Below are 10,412 nucleotides of genomic sequence, written 5' to 3'. Positions count from 1 at the left end.
AAGACGGATCCTGACCGGCACGGTCCCTTGTGCCCTCAACTCAGCCCTTCGGGGAGAACACTGCCCTGCTGTGGGTTGGGCGCCTGGAGCCTCCTGGGACCTAACCCTAACCCTAACCGTACCCCGAACCGGGACCCTCCACCGCAACGTAAGCCTGCCTCGAACCCTAACCCTGCAATGGAGCCGCCTTCTGGAATGGGCCCTCACTTCAGCCCTCGAGGGAGATCACGAGACTGGAGTCGATTCAGCCCTGGCGACGTCCCTGGACCAAACCCTAACCCTAGCTAAGGCTCCCTCCCCATGGGGACCCCATGCCAAAGTCTGACAAGACCACGCGCCTGGGGTCCAGAGGCGGTGCAGGCTGACTCGGCATGGAAGCTGCAAGCTCACCATGTGGTTTCCCAGGCCCGTGTGCAGCTGACCGAGAGGATTCCGGAGGCCTCCTCGAACAGGGGCCGATCGACGTGTGTGGCCTTCGCAGCCAAAGACGGATCCTGACCGGCACGGTCCCTTGTGCCCTCAACTCAGGCCTTCGGGAAGACCACTGCCCTGCTGTGGGTTCGGCGCCTGGAGCCTCCTGGGACCTAACCCTAACCCTAACCCCACACCGAACGGGGACCCTCCACCGAAACCTAAGCCGGCCTCGACCCCTAACCCTGCACTTAAGCCGCCTTGCTGCATGGGCCCTCACTTCAGCCCTCGAGGGAGATCACAAGACCGGAGTCGCTTCGGCCCTGGCCACGTCCCTGGACCGAACCCTAACCCTAGCTAAGGCTATCTCCCCAAGAGGACCCAATGCCAACGTCTGACAACACCACGCGCCTGGGGTCCGGAAGAGGTGCAGGCTGACTCGGCACGGAACCTGGAAGCTCACCATGTCGTTTCCCAGGCCCGGCTGCAGCTGCCCAGAGGATTCCGGAGGCCTCCTCGACCAGGGGCCCAATCACGTGTGTGGCCTTGGCAGCTAAAGACGGATCCTGACCGGCACGGTCCCTTGTGCCCTCAACTCAGCCCTTCGGGGAGAACACTGCCCTGCTGTGGGTTGGGCGCCTGGAGCCTCCTGGGACCTAACCCTAACCCTAACCGTACCCCGAACCGGGACCCTCCACCGCAACGTAAGCCTGCCTCGAACCCTAACCCTGCAATGGAGCCGCCTTCTGGCATGGGCCCTCACTTCAGCCCTCGAGGGAGATCACGAGACTGGAGTCGATTCAGCCCTGGCGACGTCCCTGGACCAAACCCTAACCCTAGCTAAGGCTCCCTCCCCATGGGGACCCCATGCCAAAGTCTGACAAGACCACGCGCCTGGGGTCCAGAGGCGGTGCAGGCTGACTCGGCATGGAAGCTGCAAGCTCACCATGTGGTTTCCCAGGCCCGTGTGCAGCTGACCGAGAGGATTCCGGAGGCCTCCTCGAACAGGGGCCGATCGACGTGTGTGGCCTTGGCAGCCAAAGACGGATCCTGACCGGCACGGTCCCTTGTGCCCTCAACTCAGGCCTTCGGGAAGACCACTGCCCTGCTGTGGGTTCCGCGCCTGGAGCCTCCTGGGAGCTAACCCTAAACCTAACCCCACACCGAACGGGGACCCTCCACCGAAACCTAAGCCGGCCTCGACCCCTAACCCTGCACTTGAGCCGCCTTGCTGCATGGGCCCTCACTTCAGCCCTCGAGGGAGATCACGAGACCGGAGTCGCTTCGGCCCTGGCCACGTCCCTGGACCGAACCCTAACCCTAGCTAAGGCTCTCTCCCCAAGAGGACCCAATGCCAAAGTCTGACAACACCACGCGCCTGGGGTCCGGAAGAGGTGCAGACTGACTCGGCACGGAACCTGGAAGCTCACCATGTCGTTTCCCAGGCCCGGCTGCAGCTGCCGAGAGGATTCCGGAGGCCTCCTCGACCAGGGGCCCAATCACGTGTGTGGCCTTGGCAGCCAAAGACGGATCCTGACCAGCACGGTCCCTTGTGCCCTCAACTCAGCCCTTCGGGGAGAACACTGCCCTGCTGTGGGTTGGGCGCCTGGAGCCTCCTGGGACCTAACCCTAACCCTAACCGTACCCCGAACCGGGACCCTCCACCGCAATGTAAGCCTGCCTCGAACCCTAACCCTGCAATTTAGCCGCCTTCTGGCATGGGCCCTCACTTCAGCCCTCGAGGGAGATCACGAGACTGGAGTCGATTCAGCCCTGGCGACGTCCCTGGACCAAACCCTAACCCTAGCTAAGGCTCCCTCCCCATGGGGACCCCATGCCAAAGTCTGACAAGACCACGCGCCTGGGGTCCAGAGGCGGTGCAGGCTGACGCGGCATGGAAGCTGCAAGCTCACCATGTGGTTTCCCAGGCCCGTGTGCAGCTGACCGAGAGGATTCCGGAGGCCTCCTCGACCAGGGGCCGATCGACGTGTGTGGCCTTGGCAGCCAAAGACGGATCCTGACCGGCACGGTCCCTTGTGCCCTCAACTCAGCCCTTCGGGGAGAACGCTGCCCTGCTGTGGGTTGGGCGCCTGGAGCCTCCTGGGACCTAACCCTAACCCTAACCGTACCCCGAACCGGGACCCTCCACCGCAACGTAAGCCTGCCTCGAACCCTAACCCTGCAATGGAGCCGCCTTCTGGCATGGGCCCTCACTTGAGCCCTCGAGGGAGATCACGAGACTGGAGTCGATTCAGCCCTGGCGACGTCCCTGGACCAAACCCTAACCCTAGCTAAGGCTCCCTCCCCATGGGGACCCCATGCCAAAGTCTGACAAGACCACGCGCCTGGGGTCCAGAGGCGGTGCAGGCTGACTCGGCATGGAAGCTGCAAGCTCACCATGTGGTTTCCCAGGCCCGTGTGCAGCTGACCGAGAGGATTCCGGAGGCCTCCTCGAACAGGGGCCGATCGACGTGTGTGGCCTTGGCAGCCAAAGACGGATCCTGACGGGCACGGTCCCTTGTGCCCTCAACTCAGGCCTTCGGGAAGACCACTGCCCTGCTGTGGGTTCCGCGCCTGGAGCCTCCTGGGAGCTAACCCTAACCCTAACCCCACACCGAACGGGGACCCTCCACCGAAACCTAAGCCGGCCTCGACCCCTAACCCTGCACTTGAGCCGCCTTGCTGCATGGGCCCTCACTTCAGCCCTCGAGGGAGATCACGAGACCGGAGTCGCTTCGGCCCTGGCCACGTCCCTGGACCGAACCCTAACCCTAGCTAAGGCTCTCTCCCCAAGAGGACCCAATGCCAACGTCTGACAACACCACGCGCCTGGGGTCCGGAAGAGGTGCAGGCTGACTCAGCATGGAACCTGGAAGCTCACCATGTCGTTTCCCAGGCCCGGCTGCAGCTGCCCAAAGGATTCCGGAGGCCTCCTCGACCAGGGGCCCAATCACGTGTGTGGCCTTGGCAGCCAAAGACGGATCCTGGCCGGCACGGTCCCTTGTGCCCTCAACTCAGCCCTTCGGGGAGAACACTGCCCTGCTGTGGGTTGGGCGCCTGGAGCCTCCTGGGACCTAACCCTAACCCTAACCGTACCCCGAACCGGGACCCTCCACCGCAACGTAAGCCTGCCTCGAACCCTAACCCTGCAATGGAGCCGCCTTCTGGCATGGGCCCTCACTTCAGCCCTCGAGGGAGATCACGAGACTGGAGTCGATTCAGCCCTGGCGACGTCCCTGGACCAAACCCTAACTCTAGCTAAGGCTCCCTCCCCATGGGGACCCCATGCCAAAGTCTGACAAGACCACGCGCCTGGGGTCCAGAGGCGGTGCAGGCTGACTCGGCATGGAAGCTGCAAGCTCACCATGTGGTTTCCCAGGCCCGTGTGCAGCTGACCGAGAGGATTCCGGAGGCCTCCTCGAACAGGGGCCGATCGACGTGTGTGGCCTTGGCAGCCAAAGACGGATCCTGACCGGCACGGTCCCTTGTGCCCTCAACTCAGGCCTTCGGGAAGACCACTGCCCTGCTGTGGGTTCGGCGCCTGGAGCCTCCTGGGAGCTAACCCTAACCCTAACCCCACACCGAACGGGGACCCTCCACCGAAACCTAAGCCGGCCTCGACCCCTAACCCTGCACTTGAGCCGCCTTGCTGCATGGGCCCTCACGTCAGCCCTCGAGGGAGATCACGAGACCGGAGTCGCTTCGGCCCTGGCCACGTCCCTGGACCGAACCCTAACCCTAGCTAAGGCTCTCTCCCCAAGAGGACCCAATGCCAACGTCTGACAACACCACGCGCCTGGGGTCCGGAAGAGGTGAAGGCTGACTCGGCATGGAACCTGGAAGCTCACCATGTCGTTTCCCAGGCCCGGCTGCAGCTGCCCAGAGGATTCCGGAGGCCTCCTCGACCAGGGGCCCAATCACGTGTGTGGCCTTGGCAGCCAAAGACGGATCCTGACCGGCACGGTCCCTTGTGCCCTCAACTCAGCCCTTCGGGGAGAACACTGCCCTGCTGTGGGTTGGGCGCCTGGAGCCTCCTGGGACCTAACCCTAACCCTAACCGTACCCCGAACCGGGACCCTCCACCGCAACGTAAGCCTGCCTCGAACCCTAACCCTGCAATGGAGCCGCCTTCTGGCATGGGCCCTCACTTCAGCCCTCGAGGGAGATCACGAGACTGGAGTCGATTCAGCCCTGGCGACGTCCCTGGACCAAACCCTAACCCTAGCTAAGACTCCCTCCCCATGGGGACCCCATGCCAAAGTCTGACAAGACCACGCGCCTGGGGTCCAGAGGCGGTGCAGGCTGACTCGGCATGGAAGCTGCAAGCTCACCATGTGGTTTCCCAGGCCCGTGTGCAGCTGACCGAGAGGATTCCGGAGGCCTCCTCGAACAGGGGCCAATCGACGTGTGTGGCCTTGGCAGCCAAAGACGGATCCTGACCGGCACGGTCCCTTGTGCCCTCAACTCAGGCCTTCGGGAAGACCACTGCCCTGCTGTGGGTTCGGCGCCTGGAGCCTCCTGGGAGCTAACCCTAACCCTAACCCCACACCGAACGGGGACCCTCCACCGAAACCTAAGCCGGCCTCCACCCCTAACCCTGCACTTGAGCCGCCTTGCTGCATGGGCCCTCACGTCAGCCCTCGAGGGAGATCACGAGACCGGAGTCGCTTCGGCCCTGGCCACGTCCCTGGACCGAACCCTAACCCTAGCTAAGGCTCTCTCCCCAAGAGGACCCAATGCCAACGTCTGACAACACCACGCGCCTGGGGTCCGGAAGAGGTGCAGGCTGACTCGGCACGGAACCTGGAAGCTCACCATGTCGTTTCCCAGGCCCGGCTGCAGCTGCCGAGAGGATTCCGGAGGCCTCCTCGACCAGGGGCCCAATCACGTGTGTGGCCTTGGCAGCCTAAGACGGATCCTGACCGGCACGGTCCCTTGTGCCCTCAACTCAGCCCTTCGGGGAGAACACTGCCCTGCTGTGGGTTGGGCGCCTGGAGCCTCCTGGGACCTAACCCTAACCCTAACCGTACCCCGGACAGGGACCCTCCACCGCAACGTAAGCCTGCCTCGAACCCTAACCCTGCAATGGAGCCGCCTTCTGGCATGGGCCCTCACTTCAGCCCTCGAGGGATATCACGAGACTGGAGTCGATTCAGCCCTGGCGACGTCCCTGGACCAAACTCTAACCCTAGCTAAGGCTCCCTCCCCATGGGGACCCCATGCCAAAGTCTGACAAGACCACGCGCCTGGGGTCCAGAGGCGGTGCAGGCTGACTCGGCATGGAAGCTGCAAGCTCACCATGTGGTTTCCCACGCCCGTGTGCAGCTGACCGAGAGGATTCCGGAGGCCTCCTCGAACAGGGGCCGATCGACGTCTGTGGCCTTGGCAGCCAAAGACGGATCCTGACCGGCACGATCCCTTGTGCCCACAACTCAGACCTTCGGGAAGACCACTGCCCTGCTGTGGGTTCGGCGCCTGGAGCCTCCTGGGACCTAACCCTAACCCTAACCCCACACCGAACGGGGACCCTCCACCGAAACCTAAGCCGGCCTCGACCCCTAACCCTGCACTTAAGCCGCCTTGCTGCATGGGCCCTCACTTCAGCCCTCGCGGTAGATCACGAGACCGGAGTCGCTTCGGCCCTGGCCATGTCCCTGGACCGAACCCTAACCCTAGCTAAGGCTCTCTCCCCAAGAGGACCCAATGCCAACGTCTGACAACACCACGCGCCTGGGGTCCGGAAGAGGTGCAGGCTGACTCGGCATGGAACCTGGAAGCTCACCATGTCGTTTCCCAGGCCCGGCTGCAGCTGCCCAGAGGATTCCGGAGGCCTCCTCGACCAGGGGCCCAATCACGTGTGTGGCCTTGGCAGCCAAAGACGGATCCTGACCGGCACGGTCCCTTGTGCCCTCAACTCAGCCCTTCGGGGAGAACACTGCCCTGCTGTGGGTTGGGCGCCTGGAGCCTCCTGGGACCTAACCCTAACCCTAACCGTACCCCGAACCGGGACCCTCCACCGCAACGTAAGCCTGCCTCGAACCCTAACCCTGCAATGGAGCCGCCTTCTGGCATGGGCCCTCACCTCAGCCCTCGAGGGAGATCACGAGACTGGAGTCGATTCAGCCCTGGCGACGTCCCTGGACCAAACCCTAACCCTAGCTAAGGCTCCCTCCCCATGGGGACCCCATGCCAAAGTCTGACAAGACCACGCGCCTGGGGTCCAGAGGCGGTGCAGGCTGACTCGGCATGGAAGCTGCAAGCTCACCATGTGGTTTCCCAGGCCCGTGTGCAGCTGACCGAGAGGATTCCGGAGGCCTCCTCGAACAGGGGCCGATCGACGTGTGTGGCCTTGGCAGCCAAAGACGGATCCTGACCGGCACGGTCCCTTGTGCCCTCTACTCAGGCCTTCGGGAAGACCACTGCCCTGCTGTGGGTTCCGCGCCTGGAGCCTCCTGGGAGCTAACCCTAACCCTAACCCCACACCGAACGGGGACCCTCCACCGAAACCTAAGCCGGCCTCGACCCCTAACCCTGCACTTGAGCCGCCTTGCTGCATGGGCCCTCACGTCAGCCCTCGAGGGAGATCACGAGACCGGAGTCGCTTCGGCCCTGGCCACGTCCCTGGACCGAACCCTAACCCTAGCTAAGGCTCTCTCCCCAAGAGGACCCAATGCCAACGTCTGACAACACCACCCGCCTGGGGTCCGGAAGAGGTGAAGGCTGACTCGGCATGGAACCTGGAAGCTCACCATGTCGTTTCCCAGGCCCGGCTGCAGCTGCCCAGAGGATTCCGGAGGCCTCCTCAACCAGGGGCCCAATCACGTGTGTGGCCTTGGCAGCCAAAGACGGATCCTGACCGGCACGGTCCCTTGTGCCCTCAACTCAGCCCTTCGGGGAGAACACTGCCCTGCTGTGGGTTGGGCGCCTGGAGCCTCCTGGGACCTAACCCTAACCCTAACCGTACCCCGAACCGGGACCCTCCACCGCAACGTAAGCCTGCCTCGAACCCTAACCCTGCAATGGAGCTGCCTTCTGGAATGGGCCCTCACTTCAGCCCTCGAGGGAGATCACGAGACTGGAGTCGATTCAGCCCTGGCGACGTCCCTGGACCAAACCCTAACCCTAGCTAAGGCTCCCTCCCCATGGGGACCCCATGCCAAAGTCTGACAAGACCACGCGCCTGGGGTCCAGAGGCGGTGCAGGCTGACTCGGCATGGAAGCTGCAAGCTCACCATGTGGTTTCCCAGGCCCGTGTGCAGCTGACCGAGAGGATTCCGGAGGCCTCCTCGAACAGGGGCCGATCGACGTGTGTGGCCTTCGCAGCCAAAGACGGATCCTGACCGGCACGGTCCCTTGTGCCCTCAACTCAGGCCTTCGGGAAGACCACTGCCCTGCTGTGGGTTCGGCGCCTGGAGCCTCCTGGGACCTAACCCTAACCCTAACCCCACACCGAACGGGGACCCTCCACCGAAACCTAAGCCGGCCTCGACCCCTAACCCTGCACTTAAGCCGCCTTGCTGCATGGGCCCTCACTTCAGCCCTCGAGGGAGATCACAAGACCGGAGTCGCTTCGGCCCTGGCCACGTCCCTGGACCGAACCCTAACCCTAGCTAAGGCTATCTCCCCAAGAGGACCCAATGCCAACGTCTGACAACACCACGCGCCTGGGGTCCGGAAGAGGTGCAGGCTGACTCGGCACGGAACCTGGAAGCTCACCATGTCGTTTCCCAGGCCCGGGTGCAGCTGCCCAGAGGATTCCGGAGGCCTCCTCGACCAGGGGCCCAATCACGTGTGTGGCCTTGGCAGCTAAAGACGGATCCTGACCGGCACGGTCCCTTGTGCCCTCAACTCAGCCCTTCGGGGAGAACACTGCCCTGCTGTGGGTTGGGCGCCTGGAGCCTCCTGGGACCTAACCCTAACCCTAACCGTACCCCGAACCGGGACCCTCCACCGCAACGTAAGCCTGCCTCGAACCCTAACCCTGCAATGGAGCCGCCTTCTGGCATGGGCCCTCACTTCAGCCCTCGAGGGAGATCACGAGACTGGAGTCGATTCAGCCCTGGCGACGTCCCTGGACCAAACCCTAACCCTAGCTAAGGCTCCCTCCCCATGGGGACCCCATGCCAAAGTCTGACAAGACCACGCGCCTGGGGTCCAGAGGCGGTGCAGGCTGACTCGGCATGGAAGCTGCAAGCTCACCATGTGGTTTCCCAGGCCCGTGTGCAGCTGACCGAGAGGATTCCGGAGGCCTCCTCGAACAGGGGCCGATCGACGTGTGTGGCCTTGGCAGCCAAAGACGGATCCTGACCGGCACGGTCCCTTGTGCCCTCAACTCAGGCCTTCGGGAAGACCACTGCCCTGCTGTGGGTTCCGCGCCTGGAGCCTCCTGGGAGCTAACCCTAAACCTAACCCCACACCGAACGGGGACCCTCCACCGAAACCTAAGCCGGCCTCGACCCCTAACCCTGCACTTGAGCCGCCTTGCTGCATGGGCCCTCACTTCAGCCCTCGAGGGAGATCACGAGACCGGAGTCGCTTCGGCCCTGGCCACGTCCCTGGACCGAACCCTAACCCTAGCTAAGGCTCTCTCCCCAAGAGGACCCAATGCCAAAGTCTGACAACACCACGCGCCTGGGGTCCGGAAGAGGTGCAGACTGACTCGGCACGGAACCTGGAAGCTCACCATGTCGTTTCCCAGGCCCGGCTGCAGCTGCCGAGAGGATTCCGGAGGCCTCCTCGACCAGGGGCCCAATCACGTGTGTGGCCTTGGCAGCCAAAGACGGATCCTGACCAGCACGGTCCCTTGTGCCCTCAACTCAGCCCTTCGGGGAGAACACTGCCCTGCTGTGGGTTGGGCGCCTGGAGCCTCCTGGGACCTAACCCTAACCCTAACCGTACCCCGAACCGGGACCCTCCACCGCAACGTAAGCCTGCCTCGAACCCTAACCCTGCAATTTAGCCGCCTTCTGGCATGGGCCCTCACTTCAGCCCTCGAGGGAGATCACGAGACTGGAGTCGATTCAGCCCTGGCGACGTCCCTGGACCAAACCCTAACCCTAGCTAAGGCTCCCTCCCCATGGGGACCCCATGCCAAAGTCTGACAAGACCACGCGCCTGGGGTCCAGAGGCGGTGCAGGCTGACGCGGCATGGAAGCTGCAAGCTCACCATGTGGTTTCCCAGGCCCGTGTGCAGCTGACCGAGAGGATTCCGGAGGCCTCCTCGACCAGGGGCCGATCGACGTGTGTGGCCTTGGCAGCCAAAGACGGATCCTGACCGGCACGGTCCCTTGTGCCCTCAACTCAGCCCTTCGGGGAGAACGCTGCCCTGCTGTGGGTTGGGCGCCTGGAGCCTCCTGGGACCTAACCCTAACCCTAACCGTACCCCGAACCGGGACCCTCCACCGCAACGTAAGCCTGCCTCGAACCCTAACCCTGCAATGGAGCCGCCTTCTGGCATGGGCCCTCACTTCAGCCCTCGAGGGAGATCACGAGACTGGAGTCGATTCAGCCCTGGCGACGTCCCTGGACCAAACCCTAACCCTAGCTAAGGCTCCCTCCCCATGGGGACCCCATGCCAAAGTCTGACAAGACCACGCGCCTGGGGTCCAGAGGCGGTGCAGGCTGACTCGGCATGGAAGCTGCAAGCTCACCATGTGGTTTCCCAGACCCGTGTGCAGCTGACCGAGAGGATTCCGGAGGCCTCCTCGAACAGGGGCCGATCGACGTGTGTGGCCTTGGCAGCCAAAGACGGATCCTGACGGGCACGGTCCCTTGTGCCCTCAACTCAGGCCTTCGGGAAAACCACTGCCCTGCTGTGGGTTCCGCGCCTGGAGCCTCCTGGGAGCTAACCCTAACCCTAACCCCACACCGAACGGGGACCCTCCACCGAAACCTAAGCCGGCCTCGACCCCTAACCCTGCACTTGAGCCGCCTTGCTGCATGGGCCCTCACTTCAGCCCTCGAGGGAGATCACGAGACCGGAGTCGCTTCGGCCCTGGCCA

The sequence above is a fragment of the Panthera pardus genome, unplaced genomic scaffold (assembly GCF_024362965.1).
Source record: "Panthera pardus isolate Hobbes unplaced genomic scaffold, ASM2436296v1 HiC_scaffold_327, whole genome shotgun sequence".
Classification (NCBI taxonomy): domain Eukaryota; kingdom Metazoa; phylum Chordata; class Mammalia; order Carnivora; family Felidae; genus Panthera; species Panthera pardus.
This window is presented reverse-complemented; position numbering follows the sequence as displayed.